We start from the raw sequence: 22,616 nt of genomic DNA on the forward strand, positions 1-22,616 counted from the left end.
CACACTCCATAGTTTGCCTTTCCATTCATCAGTTTATGTACTCTTAGTCCACCTCCATCCAGTGTAAATTATGACTACACCACCATAAACACTAGTGTGCAAATGTCCAGTCATGTCCCTGCTTTCAATTCTTCCAGTATTGACCCAACAGAAAGGTTGCAGGATCCTATGGCAACCCTAAACTTAGCCTCCCGTGGAACCATCGCACTGCCCTCCAGAGGCACTGCCCATTCTACTTCCTTGCCAATGGCGAATAGGTACATCTCTCTATCCACATCTTCTCCAGAACTTGTATCTTTATGTTTATTTTTTTAACACTTTCATTCACAGACCATACAATCTATTGCAAGTATGCAAACAATGGCCCCATTGTAATCACATAGTTATGCACCCACCACCACAATCTATTTGAGAACATCTCCATTTCTTCCATAAACAAATAAGAGGAAAACAGAGAGGAGAGACAATAACAACAAGATCCCATACCCCTCTCTTATTTCCCCCTCTTATTGATATTTAGTTTTGGTATACTGCCTTCGTTACATTTAATGAGACTCTATTACAATGTTATTGCTAACTATAGACCCTAGTTTGTATGAACTGTATTTTCTCTGTATACCATCCCATTTTTAACTCCTTGCAATGGTGACATTAATGTTTTCTCCCTCTTGTAAGAACTTTCTTATATTTGTTCATTTGATCACCATCGTTGTCCACCCCAGGTTTTTTGTATCCTCTATCTTACCTTCTGGTTTCATATATGCCTCATAGCCTTCTACTTTCAACCACACTCACATTCAGCTTTGTTCATTATAGTTACGATATTGTGCTACCCTCAGATAGCATTGTGCTATCCATTTCTGAATCTTTACACTCAATCCTGTTGAACATTCTGTACTCCTTCAGAATCAAATGCCCAATCTCTACTCTTTTTCTACCTCCTGATAACTTGTACTTCAACTTAAACTCTCAAAGTTCACTTATTATTTTTAGATCATATTAGTGAGACTATACAGTATTTGTTCTTTTGTTTCACTCATTATAATGTCCTCAAGTTTCATCCATGTTGTTGCATATGTCATGACTTTTTTTCTGCCTATCACTGTGTAATATTCCATCATACGTGTATACCACAGTTTTTAATCTACTTCTCTGTTGATAGACATTTGAGTTGTTTCCATCTCTTGGAAATCATGAATAACATCACTATAAATACAGCTTGCAAATGTCTATTCATGTCCCTGCTTTCAGTTCTTCAAAGTATATACTAGTAGTGGGATTGCTGGATCATACAACAAGTCTATACTTAGCTTCCTGAGTAACCATCAAATTGCCTTCCAGAGCAGCTGTGCCATTCTACATTCCCACCAACAGTGGATGAGTATGCCTACCTCTCCACATCCTCCCCAGCATCTGTAATTTTCTGTTTTGTTTGTTTGTTTGTTTGTTTGATAATGCCATTCTAGAAGGTGTGAGATGAAATACCACTGTGGTTTTGATTTGCATTTCCCTAATAGCTAGTGAAGTTGAGCATATTTTCATATGTTTTTTGAGCCATTTGTACTTTCTTTTTAGAAAAGTGTCTGTCCATGCCATTTGCCCATTTTTCAATTGGGTTGTTTTTCTTTTTGTTGTTGAGTTGTAGAATATATAGAGTTATATACTGTAGGAGGTCTTCGGGGAAAATGCTGAATAGAGTAGGTCTAGTTCAGCCCTACTCCATGGAAATACTATAGAAGGGACAGGAAGACAACTGAGATGGCAATTCAAGAGTACAGCTGACCTGGAAGAGCCTTCTGCACCATATAGGGTGGCCCTGGTTGCAGAGGCCAAGGAACTGAGAAGCAGAAAGCTGTGGCCTGGTGCAGAGGTGCGGAGCCCACAAGAGTGCACAGACGAGAGCCAGGGACTAAGAAGCAAGCCAGGTCCCATTCTTTGGGCTCCCTACCCTCACTAGTGCAGCCTCATGACCTGTGACTCACCCTACACCCCACATACCTGAGTACCAATGCCTGCTCCCATTTTCCGTGCTCCAAGCACCCCTACCCCACCAACCCACAGCGTGCGTATGTATCCCACACCTCCACCCCAAGGAGAGACCAAGTCACTTCTCCTGTACCCCTCCCGAGCACTCCCTCCCCCTCCCTGTTCCCTGCAGGCTCTTGCCAGTGCATAAAGGCTACAGGCATGTACCTCCATACCCAGGGTTCACCTGCACTGACTCCCCACCCCGCTGGCTCCCAATCATTTCCTTTGACTTTGGGAAATTTAGTGTAAGGCACTCCTAGACCCACACACACACATGGGACCCCAATCATATCATTCAGTTCTGAGAACTCCACTTTACAGGAGTCCTAGAACCACGCATGCGCACAGCCCTCAACCTCACTTTCCAGCTCTGAAAAAGTGCTGACCTGCACAGCCAGATCACATCTGCCCCCGCCCAAAATGAAGGTGTAACACCTACCTGCTGCCACAGTTCTACACATGCTTACAAAAGAACCAGCACCTTACACCAGCGCACACCGGGGTTATTCCCCGCAGACTGGTGCACCTGCACAGCTACATCCTCCCTGCCTGCTGGATGCCCGCCTTCACAAATGCCAGTGTTACAATCCCAATCTGCACCTATAACTACCCTGAAACAAATCACCACACTGTTGTGGCCCATCCTGTGCCTTGCTCCCTGCTGCATTCAGCATGCAAAGGCCTCAGACTCCTGAAAGAACTCAACTCCCAAAATAAATCAACCAAGATATTTACATGCGACAAAAACAACAGAAGATCACTAAGCATATTACAATGCAGACAGACAGAGCCCAGCCTAATAACCAAATTAAAACACCAGAGGAGACACAGATGTTGAAACAACTAATCAAAGATGTTCATACAACTCGACTTAATAAAATAAGTTGGATGACAAATGACATAAAGGAGATCAAGAAGACAGTAGAAGAGCACAAAGAGGAATTTGAAAGAATAAATTTTAAAATAATGGATATCACAGAGATTATAGACTCTGTTCACCAAATAAAAAACATACGAGAGGCATACAACACCAGATTTGAAGAGACAGAAGAAAGAATAAATGATACAGAAGACAGTATAACTGACTTCAAAGATTCAAAACAGCAAATGGCAAAAAAGATGGAAAAATATGAATTGGCTCTCAGGAAAATTATAGACAAAACAAAACACACAAATATAAGAGTCATTGGTCTCTCAGAAGAAGAGAGAAGTAAAGGGCTAGGAAGAGTAGTTGAGAATATAATGGGGAAAAACTTCCGAAACCTCATAAAGGACATAAATATACAAGTCAAAGAAGCTCAGTGAACTCCAAACAAAATAAATCCAAATAGGCCTTCTCCAAGACACATACTAATCAGCCTGTCAAACGTTGAAGAGAAGCAGAAAATCCCGAAAGCGACAAGAGAAAAATTATCTACTACATACAAAGCAAACCACATAAGACTGAATTCAGACTACTCAACTAGCACCCTGGAGGTGAGAAGGAAGTGGTATGATATATTCAAGATCCTGAAAGAGAAAGATTTCCAGCCAAGAATTCTGTACCCAAATTGTCCTTCAAAACTGATGGCAAGATTAAAGTTTTCACAGACAAACATACCCTGAAAGAATTTGTCAACAAGAGACCGGCCCTACAAGAAATACTAAAAGGAATTCTGCCAGCTGAAAAAGAAAAAAAAGACAGGAGAGGGAGGTCTGGAGGAGAGCACAGAATTGAAGAGTACCACTAAGGGTAATATAAATAATACAAAGAGAAAGAGGGAAAAGAAGATACAGACCTGATAAATAAAATAAAAAAGGTAAGATGGTGTAATCAAGAAATGCATTTTCAGTAATAACTTTGAACGTTAATGGACTAAATTTACCAATTAAAAGATTCAGATTGGAAGAATGGATTAAGAAATATAATCCAGCTATATGCTGCTGACAAGAGACTCATCTTAGACACAAGGATATGAATACACTGAAAGTGAAAAGGTGGAAAGAAATTTTCCATGCAAGTGGTAAGCAAAAGAAAGCAGAAGTAGCTGTATTAATATCGGACAAAATAGACATTAAATGTTAAGACATCATAAGAGACAAAGAAGGACACTATATATTAATTAAAGGGCCAATTCACCAAGAAGATATAGCAATCATAAACATATATGCTCCAAATCAAGGAGCTCCAAATTACATGAGACAGACAATGGCAAAACTGAAGGAAGTGATATATGCTTCAACAATAATAGTAGGAGACTTCAATACACCACTCTCTTCTATAGATAGACCAGCCAGACAGAAGATCAACAAGGAAATAGAGAAGTTACATAACTTGATAAATGAATTAGACCTAACAGACATATATAGGTCATTGCACCCCAAAGCACAAGATTATACATTCTTCGCTAGTGCTCATGGAACATTCTCCAGGATATGTCATTTGCTGAGCATGAAACAGGTCTTTAAAATTTTTAAAACACTGAAATTATTCAAAGCACTTTTTCTGATCACAGTGGGATGAAGCTGAATGTCAATAACCACCAAAGAACAAGAACATTCACAAATATATGGAGATTAAATAACACACTCTTAAACAGCCAGTGGGTCAAAGAAGAAACAGCTAGAGAAATCAGTAGTGATCTAGAGATGAATGAAAATGAGAATACAACTTATCAGAACTTATGGGATGCAGCAAAGGCTGTGCTGAGAGGGAAATCTATTGCCCTAAATGCCTATATTAAAAAACGAGAAAGAGCAAAAATTGAAAAAAACTTAACAGCACACCTGGAGGAACTTAAGAAAGAACAGCAAACTAACCCCAAAGCAAATAGAAGAAGAGAAATTACAAAGATTAAAGCAGAGATAAATTAATGGGAGAACAAAAGAAGAATTGAAAATCAATAAAACCAAAAGTTGGTTCTTTGAGTAAATCAATAAAATTGATGGGCCACTAGCAAGACAGACAAAGAAAAAAAGAGAGAGGATACAAATTTTAAAAAATCAGAAATCAGAAAGGGTGTGTAACCACGGACCCTGAAGAAAGAAAAGAAATCATAAGAGGATACTATGACCAACTGTATGTCAACAAACTAGACAGCTTGGATAAAATGGACAAATTCCTGGAAGCACACAAACAAGCTACATGACTCAGGAAGATAGAGAAGATCTCAACAAACCAGTACAAGTTAAAAGATTCAATCAGTCATCAAAATATTTCCTATAAAGAAAAGCCTAGAGCAAGATGGCTTCACAGTGGAATTTTATCAGACATTCCAAAAAGAACTAACACCAATCCTGCTCAAACTTTTCCAAAAAATTGAAGAAAAAGGAATTCTATCTAACTCATTTTATGAAGCTAATATTATTTTAATACCAAAACCAAGTAAAGATGCTATAAGAAAAGAAAACTACAGGCCAATCTCCCTAATGAACATGTATGCAAAAATTCTCAACAAAGTATTAGTAAATCAAATCCAACAACACATTAAAATAATTCTACACCATGACAAAGTGGGGTTTATACAAGGAATGCAAGGATCTTTCAACACAAGAAAATCAATTAATGTAATATAGCACATTAACAAATTGAAAAGGAAAAATCCCATGATCATCTTGATTGATGCCATAACAGGATTTAACAAAATTCAACATCGTTTTCTGATAAAAGCACTCCAGAAGATATGAATCAAAGGTAACTACCTCACTATGATAAAGGGAATATATGAAAAACCAATAGCCAGCATTGCACTCAATGGAGAGAGACTGAATTCCCCCTAAGATCAGGAACAAGACAAGGATGCCCACTGTCACTACTATTATTCAACATTGTGCTAGAAGTTCTCGCTAGAGCAACTAGACAGGACAAAAATATAAAAGGCATCCAAATTGGAAAGGAAAAAGTAAAACTCTCACTATTTGCAGGTGATGTGATACTATACTTGGAAGATCCTGAGAAATCTACAGCAAAGTTACTTGAGCTAATAAACAAATTCAGCAAGGTGGTGTGATATAAAATTAATGTGCAAAAATCATTAACATTTCTATCGACAAGCAATGAGCTAGCTGAGGAGTCAGTTAAGGAAAATATTCCATTCAGAAAAGCAACTAAAAGAAGCAAGTACTTGAGAATGAACTTAACTAGGTATGTAAAGGACTTGTACACAGAAAACTATATAACATTGCTACAGGAAATCAAAGGAGATCTAAATAGGTGGAAAGACATTCCCTGTTCATGGATAGGAAGATTAAATATAATTATGATGTCAATTCTCCCCAAATTGATCTACAGATCCAGCACAGTACCAATCAAAACTCCAACAACCTACTTTGCAGACTTGGAAAAGCTAATTACTATATTCATCTGGAAGATAAAGAGACCCCAAATAGCTAAAAGAATCCTACAAAAGAAGAACAAAGTGGGAGGATGAACACTCCCTGACTTTAAAACCTATTATAAAGCCACAGTGGTCAAAACAGCATGGTACTGGCACAAAGATAGAAGCATTGACCAGTGGAATGGAATCAAGAGTGCAGAAATAGACCACCAAATCTATGGTCAGCTGATTTTTGACAAGGCTTCCAAATCCTCTGAACTGGGACAAAATAGTCATTTCAATAATTGGGCATGGAAGAACTGGATATCAATAGCCAAAAAATGAAAGAGGACCCCTATCTTACACCCTGCACAAAAACTAACTTAAAGTGGATCAAACACCTAAATATAAGAACTAATACCATAAAGCTTCTAGAAGGAAACGTAGGGAAACATCTTCAAGATCCAGTAATAGGAGGTAGCTTCCTAAACTTCATACCCAAAGCACTAGCAACAAAAGAAAAAACAGATAAACGGGAACTCCTCAAAATCAAATGCCTCTGCACCTTAGAAGATTTTGTCAAAAAGGTGAAGTGGCAGTCAACTCAATGGGAGAAAATATTTGGAAATCACATATCAGACAGAGGCTTGATTTCCTGTATATACAAAGAGATCATACAACTCAACAACAAAGGAACAAACAACCCAATTATAAAATGGGATAAAGATATGAATAGGCATTTTTCTGAGCCTATTTGTATAGCCTAGAGCAAATACAGATAGCTCAAAAGTACATGAATAGATGCTCATTTTCACCGGCTATAGGGGAAATGCAGATGAAGACTACAATGAGATATCAACTCACACCTATCAGAATGTCTGCTGTTAAACAAACAGCGAACTATAAATGTTGGAGAGGATGTGGAAAAACTGGGACACTTGTGCACTGTTGGTGGGATTGTATAATGGTGCAGCCAACAGTCTTCCAGACTGTTTGGCGGTTCCTTAGGAAACTAAATATCAAGTTGCCCTATGACCCAGCAATAGCACTACTTGGTACATACCCAGAAGAGCTGAAAGCAATGTCACAGATATTTGCATACCAATGTTCTTAGCATCGTTATTCACAGTCACCAAAAGATGGAAGCAAACCAAATGCCCATCAACAGATGAGGGGATCAACAAAATGTGGTATATGCACACAATGGAATATTATGAAGCAGTAAGATGAAATTGAAGCACATAACAAGATGGATGAGCCTTGAGGACATAATGCTGAGTGAAGTTAGCCAGACACAAAAGGATAGATTCTGTATGATTCCACTTTTATGATTAGCACAAAGGTATAATCAGAGGCTTATGTTGCAGGTACGTAGAGGTACGTAGAAGCCAGAAATGGGTGAACGGTTAGTTAATGAGGTTGAACTCCAGTGTAAGGGGATAGATAGAAGTGAAGGTGGTTCTCTAGTGGTCTATAATAATATTACCACACTGAAGATGAACAAGATTGAAAGGGGTTGTATAGACCTACGTGTCCCACTGATTAACACTAGAAATGTGAATTAGTTCTTGCAAGAATTACCTAAGAAATGATGCATGTGAAAGAGTGTTCAAATCCAGGGTACAGGGGGAAAACTGCTACTGCATGCTATGAGCTATGTTCAAAAGGAAAACATTAGCACTACTGCAGCAACAGCAGAGGTAAATAACGGGGGGAGGAACAAGAGCTAATAGGAGGTTTAGACTTCTTATTTGGTGAGGGTGAGTTAATTGCTTTTCTTTCTCTTGGGAACAATGAAATTATATAAAATTGAGAATGTTAGCAGCCGAGCCGCCCGCCCTCCTCCTCCCCTCTCTTTCTCCGCCGGCCCGCCGCGCGGCGCCCACGCCCCGCAGCAGCCGAGCTGCCCGCCCTCCTCCTCCCCTCTCTTTCTCCGCCGGCCCGCCGCGCGGCGCCCACGCCCCGCAGCAGCCGAGCCGCCTGCCCTCCTCCTCCCCTCTCCTCCCCCTCCCGCTCCGGCTGCTCTCCAACCACCACGGTGCCCTCTTCCCCCGCCTTCACCGTGCTCCTCCGCCACCAGCCTCGACAGCCTTGCCGCCCTCACCTTTCCTCCTCCAGAACAGCTACTGGGGGAGTGGAGAGAATACAGAGCAGCTCCTGGAACCACGAGGGAGATCAAAGGGACAGCGTACCCCATCCTGGAACGGCTGACTATCTGGGAGAACCAGCTCCGGTGAGATCACCAAGGGGCACGGGCTTTCCTGGGTGGGACGGCAAGCGACCGGAGTCCCTCCCTTCCACCTTCCTGGGCCAGCTGGTAGAATTGGACAGGCGGTCTCCTTAGGCCGCGGCGGCTGGTGCCCCCACCACACGAGGCCCCCCGGAACAACTGAGATAGTTGGGTCGGAAATCCCCAGACTGTGGAGAACAGTGACCGGGGGATCCCTTCCAAACACGTGACTCCCCCGTCGGCTGGGAACAGTGTACTCTCCCGGGCTGCAAAAGCTGGCGCCCTCCCGCCATGCTTGGTGCCCCGGGCCGACTGGCTAATTTGGCCGGACGCTCTCCTGTGCTGCGACGGCCGGCGACCCTCCCCGCATTTGGAACCCCGGGCCGGCTGGCATTCTTCCAAGACGCTTCGGTTGCCGAACCTCCCCTACGGCGAGAGTTTTCCAGAGTTGAGGGACCCACAGCAACTTTCGCTGGTGGAACCCACAGACAGGCGTGTGCCACGAGCGCCAACTACTGGGCAGGATAGGAAGAACAGAACCCAGAGATTGCGCAGAAAAATCTTTCAACCTGTGGGGTCGAACACCCGGGGAAATCTGACTAAATGCCCAGACGCCAGCAGAAGATAACGGATCACGCTCAGAAAATTGAACATATGGCCCAGTCAAACGAAGAAACCAATAGTTCAAATGAGATACAGGAGCTGAAACAACTAATGCTGAATATACGAACAGAAATGGAAAACCTCTTCAAAAACGAAATCGATAAATTGAGGGAGGACATGAAGAAGACATGGGCTGAACATAAAGAAGAAATAGAAAAACTGAAAAAACAAATCACAGAACTTATGAAAGTGAAAGATAAAGTAGAAAAGATGGAAAAAACAATGGATACCTACAATGACAGATTTAAAGAAACAGAAGATAGAATTAGTGATTTGGAGGATGAAACATCTGAATTCCAAAAAGAAACAGAAACTATCCAGAAAAGAATGGAAAAATTTGAACAAGGTATCAGGGAACTCAAGGACAATGTGAACCGTACAAATATACGTGTAGTGGGTATCCCAGAAGGAGAAGAGAAGGGAAAAGGAGGAGAAAAACTAATGGAAGAAATTATCACTGAAAATTTCCCAACTCTTATGAAAGACCTAAAATTACAGATCCAAGAAGAGCAGCGCACCCCAAAGAGATTAGACACAAATAGGCGTTCCCCAAGACACTTACTAGTTAGAATGTCAGAGGTCAAAGAGAAAGAGAGGATCTTGAAGGCAGCGAGAGAAAAACAATCCGTCACATACAAGGGAAACCCAATAAGACTATGTGTAGATTTCTCAGCAGAAACCATGGAAGCTAGAAGACAGTGGGATGATATATTTAAGTTACTAAAAGAGAAAAACTGCCAGCCAAGACTCCTATATCCAGCAAAATTGTCCTTCAAAAATGAGGGAGAAATTAAAACATTCTCAGACAAAAAGTCACTAAGAGAATTTGTGACCAAGAGACCAGCTCTGCAAGAAATACTAAAGGAAGCACTAGAGTCAGATACAAAAAGACAGAAGAGAGAGACCTGGAGAAAAGTGTAGAAAGAAGGAAAGTCAGATATGATATATATAATACAAAAGGCAAAATGGTAGAGGAAAATATTATCCAAACAGTAATAACTCTAAATGTCAATGGACTGAATTCCCCAATTAAAAGACATAGACTGGCAGAATGGATTAAAAAACAGGATCCTTCTATATGCTGTCTACAGGAAACACATCTTAGACCCAAAGATAAATATAGGTTGAAAGTGAAAGGTTGGGAAAAGATATTTCATGCAAACAACAACCAGAAAAGAGCAGGAGTGGCTATACTAATATCCAACAAATTAGACTTCAAATGTAAAACAGTTAAAAGAGACAAAGAAGGACACTATATACTATTAAAAGGAACAATTAAGCAAGAAGACATAACAATCATAAATATTTATACACCGAACCAGAATGACCCAAAATACGTGAGGAATACACTGCAAACACTGAAGAGGGAAATAGAAACATATACCATAATAGTTGGAGACTTCAATTCACCACTCTCATCAATGGACAGAACATCTACACAGAGGATCAATAAAGAAATAGAGAACCTGAATATTACTATCAATGAACTTGACTTAACAGACATTTATAGGACATTACATCCCACAACAGCAGGATACACCTTTTTTTCAAGTGCTCATGGATCATTCTCAAAGATAGACCATATGCTGGGTCACAAAGCAAGTCTTAACAAATTTAAAAATATTGAAATCATACACAACACTTTCTCGGATCATAAAGGAATGAAGTTGGAAATCAAAAATAGGCGGAGGGCCAGAAAATTCATAAATACATGGAGGCTCAACAACACACTCTTAAACAACAAGTGGGTCAAAGAAGAAATTGCAAGAGAAATTAGTAAATACCTAGAGGCAAATGAAAATGAAGACACAACATATCAAAACTTATGGGACGCAGCAAAGGCAGTGCTAAGAGGGAAATTTATTGCCCTAAATGCCTTTATCAGAAAAGAAGAAAAGGCAAAAATGCAGGAATTAACTGTCCACTTGGAAGAACTGGAGAAAGAACAGCAAACTAATCCCAAAGCAAGCAAAAGGAAAGAAATAACAAAGATTAGAGCAGAAATAAATGAAATTGAAAACATGAAAACAATAGAGAAAATCAATAAGACCAGAAGTTGGTTCTATGAGAAAATCAACAAGATTGATGGGCCCTTAGCAAGATTGACAAAAAGAAGAAGAGAGAGGATGCAAATAAATAAGATTAGAAATGAAAGAGGAGACATAACTACTGACCTCACAGAAATAAAGGAGGTAATAACAGGATACTATGAACAACTTTACGCTAATAAATACAACAATTTAGAAGAAATGGACAGGTTCCTGGAAAGACATGAACAACCAACTTTGACTCAAGAAGAAATAGACGACCTCAACAAACCAATCACAAGTAAAGAGATTGAATTAGTTATTCAAAAGCTCCCTAAAAAGAAAAGTCCAGGACCAGACAGCTTCACATGTGAATTCTATCAAACATTCCAGAAAGAATTAGTACCTACTCTCCTCAAACTCTTCAACATAATCGAAGTGGAGGGAAAACTACCTAATTCATTCTATGAAGCCAACATCACCCTCATACCAAAACCAGGCAAAGATATTACAAAAAAAGAAAACTACAGACCAATCTCTCTAATGAATACAGATGCAAAAATCCTCAATAAAATTCTAGTAAATTGTATCCAACAACACATTAAAAGAATTATACATCATGACCAAGTAGGATTCATCCCAGGTATGCAAGGATGGTTCAACATAAGAAAATCAATTAATGTAATACACCATATCAACAAACCAAAGCAGAAAAATCACATGATCATCTCAATTGATGCAGAGAAGGCATTTGACAAGATTCAATATCCTTTCCTGCTGAAAACACTTCAAAAGATAGGAATACAAGGGAACTTCCTTAAAATGATAGAGGGAATATATGAAAAACCCACAGCTAATATCATCCTCAATGGGGAAAAATTGAAAACTTTCCCCCTAAGATCAGGAACAAGACAAGGATGTCCACTATCACCACTATTATTCAACATTGTCTTGGAAGTTCTAGCCAGAGCAATTAGGCAAGAAAAAGAAATACAAGGCATCAAAATTGGAAAGGAAGAAGTAAAACTATCACTGTTTGCAGACGATATGATACTATATGTAGAAAACCCAGAAAAATCCACAACAAAATTACTAGAGCTAATAAATGAGTACAGCAAAGTAGCAGGCTACAAGATCAACATTCAAAAATCTGTAGCTTTTCTATACACTAGTAATGAACAAGCTGAGGGGGAAATCAAGAAACGAATCCCATTTACAATCGCAACTAAAAGAATAAAATACCTAGGAATAAATTTAACCAAAGAGACAAAAAACCTATATAAAGAAAACTACAAAAAACTCTTAAAAGAAATCACAGAAGACCTAAATAGATGGAAGGGCATACCGTGTTCATGGATTGGAAGACTAAATATAGTTAAGATGTCAATCCTACCTAAATTGATTTACAGATTCAATGCAATACCAATCAAAATCCCAACAACTTATTTTTCAGAAATAGAAAAACCAATAAGCAAATTTATCTGGAAGGGCAGGGTGCCCCGAATTGCTAAAAACATCTTGAGGAAAAAAAACGAAGCTGGAGGTCTCGCGCTGCCTGACTTTAAGGCATATTATGAAGCCACAGTGGTCAAAACAGCATGGTATTGGCATAAAGATAGATATATCGACCAATGGAATCGAATAGAGTGCTCAGATATAGACCCTCTCATCTATGGACATTTGATCTTTGATAAGGCAGTCAAGCCAACTCACCTGGGACAGAGCAGTCTCTTCAATAAATGGTGCCTAGAGAACTGGATATCCATATGCAAAAGAATGAAAAAAGACCCATCTCTCACACCCTATACAAAAGTTAACTCAAAATGGATCAAAGATCTAAACATTAGGTCTAAGACCATAAAACAGATAGAGGAAAATGTTGGGAGATATCTTATGGATCTTACAACTGGAGGTGGTTTTATGGACCTTAAACCTAAAGCAAGAACACTGAAGAAGGAAATAAATAAATGGGAGCTCCTCAAAATTAAACACTTTTGTGCATCAGAGAACTTCATCAAGAAAGTAGAAAGACAGCCTACACAATGGGAGACAATATTTGGAAACGACATATCAGATAAAGGTCTAGTATCCAGAATTTATAAAGAGATTATTCAACTCAACAACAAAAAGACAGCCAACCCAATTACAAAATGGGAAAAAGACTTGAACAGACACCTCTCAGAAGAGGAAATACGGATGGCCAAGAGGCACATGAAGAGATGCTCAATGTCCCTGGCCATTAGAGAAATGCAAATCAAAACCACAATGAGATATCATCTCACACCCACCAGAATGGCCATTATCAACAAAACAGAAAATGACAAGTGCTGGAGAGGATGCGGAGAAAGAGGCACACTTATCCACTGTTGGTGGGAATGTCAAAGGGTGCAACCACTGTGGAAGGCAGTTTGGCGGTTCCTCAAACAGCTGAATATAGAATTGCCATACGACCCAGCAATACCATTGCTAGGTATCTATTCAAAGGACTTAAGGGCAAAGACACAAACGGACATTTGCACACCAATGTTTATAGCAGCGTTATTTACAATTGCAAAAAGATGGAAACAGCCAAAATCTCCATCAACAGAAGAGTGGCTAAACAAACTGTGGTATATACATACGATGGAATATTATGCAGCTTTAAGACAAGATAAACTTATGAACCATGTAATAACATGGATGGACCTAGAGAATATTATGCTGAGTGAATCCAGCCAAAAACTAAAGGACAAATACTGTATGGTCCCACTGATGTGAACGGACATTCGAGAATAAACTTGAAATATGTCATTGGTAACAGAGTTCAGCAGGAGTTAGAAACAGGGTAAGACAATGGGTAATTGAAGCTGAAGGGATACAGACTGTGCAACAGGACTAGATACAAAAACTCAAAAATGGACAGCACAATAATACCTAATTGTAAAGTAATCATGTTAAAATACTGAATGAAGCTGCATCTGAGCTATAGGGTTTTTTTTATTTTTGTTTGCTTGTTGGTTTGTTTGTTGTTGTTGTTTTTTACTATTACTACTACTTTTATTTCTTTTCTTTATATTAACATTTTATATCTTTTTCTGTTGTGTTGCTAGTTCCTCTAAACTGATGCAAATGTACTAAGAAACAATGATCATGCATCTATGTGATGCTGTTAAGAATTACTGAGTGCATATGTAGAATGGTATGATTTCTAAATGTTGTGTTAATTTCTTTTTTTTTTTTCTTTCCGTTAATAAAAAAAAAAAAAAATTGAGAATGTTGATGGGCTGTGGACTTTATGCACTATGCATGAGGCCTGATGAATGCAGGTGGCTGAAGGATGCATTGACTGAGAAGTAGATTGGTGAACAATGCTGAATACTTATGAACAAACGTTGTGCGGCTACAAAAAGGTTCTGAGGCATATATATATATATATTCTGAAATTTAGAGGTAAAAATGAAGCCAATCAGGTTGGGGATAAAGTAGTTCAGAACACAGGGTAAGGAAGACAGTGTCTATGTTTTAGAACCACACATACTCTTTGAGACCAATGGGAGAAAGGTTTATTTGGTCTGGAACTGAAATTTCCTATAGCACATAATCTAACTCAACCTATCTATACATTCAGTTGTTCAAATGAGCTGTAGCCCAGAATAAGAAAGAGTTCATTTAATCCTGTGTAGATTATTGTAATGCCTGGGTACATCCTAGAGTGTAGTAAGCAGATAATCAAAAAGTATTGGTAAAGTTCCTTGAGGGATGGGAGAAAGAATATGGAACTATTAAACCTTGCCATCAGGGAATCACCTGATACTGTGTCAAACTTTAGAGACACCCAAATCAATAGGCCATGCCCTTGATCCTAAGTCTTACTTTGGTGAAGCTTATGTAGGAAGCAGAGAAGCTTAGACTACCTATAGGTATGCCTAGGAGTTACTTCTGGAGGACCTCTTTTGTTGCTCAGATGTGGCATCACGCTCTCCAAGCCCAACTCTGCAAGTGAAATCATTGCCCTCCCCTCTACATGGGACATGACATTCAAAGTCTCCCTGGCAACGTGGGAGATGACTCCCAGGGATGAGTTCAGCCCTAGCACCATGGGATCAACAATTTCATCCTGACCAAAAGAGGGGGAAAAGAAGTATAACTAATAAAGTATCAGTGGTAGAGAGAGTTCAAATAGAATCAAGAGGTTACTCTAGAGGTTGCTTTTTGCAAGCTTCAGTCAGACCTTTCTACTTATTATAATCTGTCAAAAACCCAACCAGGATCATTCCAGCCAATCCTAAAGAACACCTAGGGCAATATATAAGATTCCAGAAGGGTTCCAGTGCACTAAAATAACTTTCCAGAAACCTACAACCTCCAGATGGGTCCCTGGTCTAGATAAGTCCTGAAACCTAGAGGACCCAGCCTCTCCAAACCATCAGATAATTCCATCTCTCTACCCCATATTAGTGACAGACCCTTCAAATATGAAAAATTTAGAATGGCCAGAGCCCAAACACCCCTAAAAAGAAGGATGGAAAAATTAAAGGTGATGGTGGAGATATCCAGTGAAGATAGGATTTAACAAATGAATATGAATGCTGAATCATTAAATTGATATCTCTTTTACTCACCAGCATTTTAGAGCAGCTAGAAGTAAAAACCTAAAATTGTGAAATTGTAACCCATGTCAAACTCTGAAATATATTTTACAACTAATTGTGGAGGTGTGCTTTCACATTTACTGCTTTTTTGTCTTTATGTTATTTTTCACAAAAAAAAAGAAAGAAAAAACTCAATTGTGATTATAAAAAAAAATATTTAAACCTTCTAGCCTCCTATATTCTGGAGCAGCTAGAAGGAAAAATCTGACAGGATCATATGGTAGCCCATGACAAACTCTGGGATCTGTCCTGTAACTACTTGTTGAAGAGTGCTTTGAAAACTATTGCTTTTTTATTTCTTTGCTTTGTATATATGTTATACTACACAATAAAAAAATTTTTAAAAACACTTTTATATTCTAGATATTAAATCTTTATCTGATAATGTGGTTTCCAAATAGTGTCTCCCATTGGGTAGGCTGCCTTTTTACTTTCCTGACCACGTCCTCTGACATGCAAAAGTTTTCAATATTATCTCAAATAGAAATAGTTCTAACTCTTTGTTTCCAATATTTGCGGCTCTAACTGCTTTTTTCTAGTGACAGTGGCTAACACTTCCTCTTCAAAATCATACTAGTGGAGATACCCAATGTACCTACCTTGAGGTTGATTTTAGTGAAAATGCTTCTAATATTGCTTCCTAGTTATGTAAAATAGTGACTTTTTACTGAGGATTATATATATCATCATATCAAAGAATATCTGTCAATTCCTAATTTGTGAATTATTTTTTTAGTTTGAGATTTTTTCCTTACTAAAAAGAGTTGTTGGTTTACAGAACAATCATACATAAAAAACAAGATTCCCATAAACCACCCTATTTTTTTTAACATGAATGGGTGTTAAATTTTTTAAATGTCATTTCTTTATTATACAGATGTTTATATGATTTAGTGCCTTAACTGCAATAATATGATGAGTTATACTAATGTATGTCAAAATACAGAGCCACCTCCTAAACATAATCAGGGGGCGGTATGGTAGAAAACTGGAATATCTGTCATGGTTCATATTTGTAAATGGCATCATATTATTTGCATAAAGAATTTGGGCTTTATCCTAAAAGCATTCATGAAGCTTTCTACTAAGAGTCCTGAATTTTACAAAGATCTCTCTGGCACCAGAGAAAGTCAAATTAGATGTAAGAACTATTGTAATTAGTCAGGTAAGAAACGATAAAGGTCTGAATTAAATGGATTCTAAATAGGATGGAATTCAGAGATGTTACGATAGGAAGGAAACCAGAAAAATTAAGGAAATGTAATTGTCGGAGCTCAGTGACTGACTGGTGAAAAGGACGCCCAAAAAGGATTGTCTAAGATAATTCCCAGGTCTCTGGTACGGGAGACAAAATAGAGGACAGCGCCATTAACCAGGATAGGGAGCACAGGAAGATGAGTGGCTTGGTCAGGAAAGATGATGTTTGTGCATTTATATATTGATAAATGTTCAAATATATACATTTTTCTTGGAGGTTGGGAGACATGTAAGGGTCAGAGATGGAAAATTTGAAAACCTAATTTATTATAAACATTGTTACATATTCTTATAAATATCAAATAATGACTCTAAAATTTTCAATTCTATCTCTTGAGAAAATGCTGAAACATCCCAAAGTAGACACCACTTCTGAGTTTTACTTTTTGCTTGAAATAGGAAATCATACGTTTTCATCACAAGTATGTTTTTAAGCATATTGGGAAAATGCCACACATTAGATAAATATATGGCATGCTAACTAAAACAATGATAGGCGCAAATGAATGTTCTTTATGCTCTTTTACCCTATTCCAATTACAATTCTGGCATTAATTATAGAATATGATGCCTACTGACTAGTAACCTTAAAAACACAGAGATTCAAGTAGGTTCTCATTTGCCAAACATTTTTTAATAGCCATAAATATTTCTGTAAGCATATATTCTTTCCATACAATTTCCTTGCACTAATCAAAATAAAAACGAAAAAAAATGAAAGTGGACAGTACTACAAAAATTTGTTTTATTTGCACCAACAGATTTATTACTTTGAGAAGATCACATAACCTTTATAACCTGTGAAATATAAAGTATGTTGGATAGCTCACAAAGATACCCAGAAGATAAAATGAATTATATATTTGTGAAGTTCAGTAGAACAGCTACAAGACAATAGGTGGTGCTGCTGGAATGGAATACTGCATATGCAGATTTGATTCTACAAATATCACGTAAAGTTTTCCTGAAAAAAAAATGCTAGGCTTATTAAATTAAAGGCTGATTTGAGAACAGCATTAAAATCTGATGAGGATGAATATTTGAGGAAGGAAAAAGCTTCAACCAACTCTTCATACTGAAAAGAAAGCTAAATTTTGAAAGCATATTTTAATTTAAAACTTGGTTAAATTCCTTATTAGCTTCTTAAAGCCAGGCACAACTTGAATCTGCACTTTCAGCTACTTCAAACTTCAGATAGGTACAATAGGTACCTATATAAAAGCTCGTTAATATAATTAGATTGTATTCTGATTTCTCTCTTCATCATATTGAAATCCAACTGGAAGAAGATACAAAATCTGGATTTCCTCCTTTCCGGAGCATGTTAGATAGTTCGATAGCCTCGGGGCGTGGCACTGTTCATCAGATAGGACACAGGCATTTGGGGTTTGGATCACTGGACTTGTAGAGTTTCCACACATCCTGCTCTTTGCCATGGCTAAATGATTTGAGATATCACAATAGACTGGAGTTGAATAAAGGAAACATTTTAGAGGAAAGGAAACTAAACCCTGTTTTAGTTTCCTAGGGTACTGAAAGCAGATACCATGAAATGGATTGACTTAAGTATGGGAATTTACTAGCTTACAGTTTACAGTTTTGAGACTGAGAAAAGATGTCCAAATCAAGGCATCATCAAGGTGATGCTTTCTTCCTGAAGATCAGCTGCCAGCGATCCCTGATTCCCCTGCCACGTGGCAAGGCACCTGGCAATATCTGCCGACTCCTAGCTCCTCTTCCAGGTTTAGTTGCTTTCAGCTTCTTGTGACTTTCTCTCCCTTCCTCTGGATTCATTCCACCTATAAAGGATTCCAATAAGCAGATTAAGACCCATCCCGAAGGAGGGGTGTCACACCTTAACTAAAGCCGCCTTGCCGAAAGGTCCTACTTACAGTGGGCCCACACCCACGAGAATGGATTAGATTTAAGAGCATTATTTTCTGAGGTACAGTTTCAAACCACTACAATATCTAATTTTACTAAAAATTATTCCTAACTTTGGAATCAAAGCGATATATTTTTCCTCCTCTTATATTTCTTAGTAAAATGTATGCCAGTAGCAGTGGAAATACCACATGCACAACTCTGCGGGAGAGCCAACTGCAGGTAAGGGTCCCTCCAATGCACTCCTTTGGCACACTACTTCCTTAGCTTGGCACTCATCAGTTTCCAGAGTAACAGGTGGAAATGTTTTTTTCTCTATCTTCCCTGGAAAGTCTGGTTTGTCTTTTTATCTTCAGTGTTTATGGCATAGCATGTACTCAATCAATAGTTGTTAAATCAATGCATGAACTTTTAGCACTTATGCATGTATTTCCAAATAGTGCATTTTCGAAGAACCAACACATTAATATCTGATTTCACCTACTGCTGCTTGAGAGCTGATCGGTATTAAATCATAGTGAGGCCGCATTCTCTATATTTATTCAGGATTGAGTTAAACATTCTACCAGTGCATTATCGCCAGGTGATAAACTCTGTACCTACAATTTGTGCTTTTATATTCTTCATGGAAAAAGAAGCTTAAGACAAGAGATTCAGAGACTGCCAGCTCTGAGAACTGTGAGCATAATGGGAATTATCTCTCTGGCCTGAATGTGGAATTAGGCCAGTCTTAATCACTGTACAGAGATATCCCTTACAGATGGATTATTTGAGTTAGTAGGTAATTAAGCAATAACTTTTACGCTGCGCTTCGAAGGATTATTTCATATACATAGCATCTTATATGGTATGCTAAAGGCATATCCGGTTCTTCCCACTCACCCGAAAGTATCATAATCTCTGAACATTTTTCTCTTTGAATTTCAGGAAAATGGAATATGTGACATCATTATATTTTATGGCTATGAGATATGTTACAAAGTCTCTTGTAAAGGTGAACTCTCTCTCCATGAGCCTCTTTTTTAGCAAATCCACTTATGTGGAATAATTGTGATAGATTAGTCAAAAATGCTTTCATCTTTGTTTCTTGCCTACATTGCATTTTAAAATAATTAAAGCTCCAGATTGTTTCTGTTTTTCACCTAAGTTTACTGGCACCCAGCAAAGAAGCCTACACTTTGATTTTAATCACGACCAGACAATATAAGGCCCTGCTTCAGAAGCAACAAGGCAGCAAGTAGAAACCATGCTGGGTAATTTCAAAGCAATGTACTTCCTGCTGCTAGCCCTACAGTATGATTTCTGTTCTGCCACAGGCACCAATAGAAGGCAACTTCCAATTTGCACCTCACACATAAATTCACATTTTGCCAATAGGTTTCGAAGGAAACCACAAGCTACCCAACTCAGCCGTCAGAGGTCTGTTAACAGACCTTTAACTATGATCTATTGTGCACAGGACCTGAAAAACTGTCGCAGAGTCCCACTTTATAGAGCCCACACTTGCCTGACACCGTTTTTCTTGAGATAATTATAAGTGTTTATTTTCGCTTTTAACAACTTTAATCACGTTATTTAGGATGTTGCTATTTTGTCATCAAGTTCAACGAATTCGGAGTTCTCCCAGGAACTTCCCAGGAACTCACACTTAGGGTGGTTTCACTGATGACAGGAACCAAAATTATAAGATGAAGGTGGTTCAATACATCAAAGCTTCACAGATGCAAAGAAATTTGCCTCAACAAACAAGTAAGCAAACAAATTATACCAAGCAACAAAGAATTGTTAAATAAATGAGGTGCAATATTTATAACTAAAATAGGGTGGCTCTCCCTTTCCCTTGGGTTTCTTATTTTCAGTGGTTTGATGGTAAAAGGAATTTACAAACAATAGAGGCTGGCATGCAATGAGTCCTTGACGTCAAACATTGCGATTACCATGTGTTCTACAGAACACCACTTCTCTGCGTTATCTAGCATTGGGTTTAAAAATAACCTTAATTTGACCACAAAGAGTTCTACAGTCACTGTTAACTTTCAGCCACTGTTGAAACATCATGCTGTGCCAAATAACATTTCATGGACCGGCAATAGCAGAAATATAATATATTAAAATGATTCTAGAAATATCTTCCTAAATGGAAACTGGCTATACAAAACTAAAAGAATGACAGTTCACCCTACTCCTAAATCACTCTGTTCAGTGTGATTGTGAGTCAGCTGGAGGGTAGGTCTATATTATTCAATAAATACATTTAAATGCAATAAAATCTGTGCCTATTTATGTCTTTAATATTTTATATAACGCTATATTTGTGTTCTTAATTACATTAAACTTTCAAAAGCAGACCTTTTCTCCTGTGATTAAGTATTTCTATCTTTTAAAGTGGTCACATCAACTATCTTAAGAAACTAATGATGAACATTTTTTAGTGTTCAGTTGTAATTGTGTTATTCTATGCAATGCTGTCAAGGTGAGAGGCAAAGGGTTTGAAAATGCCAGCAATTGAAATAAGACAGCGAATTAGGGAAATGGTTTCTAAATGACCAACTTTGTAAAGCAAGCATCATTACTTGAAATCATCACATTTCTTTTTCATGAGGACTTACATTGCAATTTATAATATAATCATCAGATTCATGCTTTATTTGTTAAATTCAGAAGCTAATTAATCCATGAATAAAAGTCCTCTCAGAGCATAATCAAAATCTCAAATTCAGTAAATTCATACCCAACAGAAAAATCCTAAACAAATAAGTAGAATAGATACAGAAAATAAATATGAAAAAAAAGAGTTTCTAGTACTTTAAATAGACTGATTGAAAGAGTAACATATAAAAGTACTGTTTAAACATATGGTGATAATGATTAAAATGGTTTAATATATATATATATATTTTATAACATGGGCAGGCACTGGGAAACGAACCCAAGTATTCGGCATGACAGGCGAGAATTCTGCCACTGAGCCGCTGTTGCACTGCCTGATTTAATATTTTTAATAGTTGAAAGTGCTGAGTCTAGTAGATGAATAAAAAGAATGCATTCAGGGTGGCTTTGCCCCTGGAGATTTAGCAGCTACCAGGGCCCCTTTATCATTTCAGCAAAAAAAAACATTTTTCCTTGTTCCAGAAAATCTTTTTCTAACAGGAATGCCATGCAACCAGAATTAAGAGACCTGGGTTATTGTCTTATTTCTGTCATTGGCAATGCGGTATATTCCTTAATCTGCTTCTCATTCAGTAATAAGAACTTCTTACTTTTAACTTGTTTCTGAGTTTAATGCTCTGTCATTAGGTTATACTGATGCAATGAAGAGGTAAAACATAATGTTAATCTCCTTATTTTACCTTATGTAGCAAGGACATCTTACAGTGAAAACTTATAAGAATGTAAAAATATAAAAATAAGGCAACAAAATAGTACATATAGAATTGCTAAAACTTTTACTCTATCCCATTTTAGCTAGCTACATATCAAATAGTAAATTTTTTCTTAGTGTGCTGATCTGAAAGGATTGAATTGGCCTCTAATTCCTCATCAACATCACTGGATACTGGAAGATAATGGGCCAATGTCTTCAAAGTTATTTTGAACCTAG

At 38.0% G+C, this 22,616-nt stretch overlaps 1 protein-coding gene across 19 annotated transcripts in view; it reads right to left on the minus strand.

Moving 5' to 3' along the window:
* LOC143669956 (uncharacterized) overlaps nt 1-22,616 on the minus strand; it is a 197,028-nt gene that overhangs the window by 140,705 nt on the left and 33,707 nt on the right. Inside the window, exon 3 of one of the 19 annotated variants that reach the window (XR_013169151.1) lies at nt 16,739-18,930. The exons of 16 other annotated variants lie outside the window; for them this stretch is intronic. The gene's annotated coding sequence lies outside the window, so the exon portion shown is untranslated. Of the gene's footprint in view, nt 1-16,738; nt 18,931-22,616 lie in introns of those variants that run through there. 2 more of the 19 variants (XR_013169146.1, XR_013169141.1) reach the window with 2 other exon arrangements.

This window comes from Tamandua tetradactyla, chromosome 26, assembly GCF_023851605.1.
Source record: "Tamandua tetradactyla isolate mTamTet1 chromosome 26, mTamTet1.pri, whole genome shotgun sequence".
Classification (NCBI taxonomy): Eukaryota; Metazoa; Chordata; class Mammalia; order Pilosa; family Myrmecophagidae; genus Tamandua; species Tamandua tetradactyla.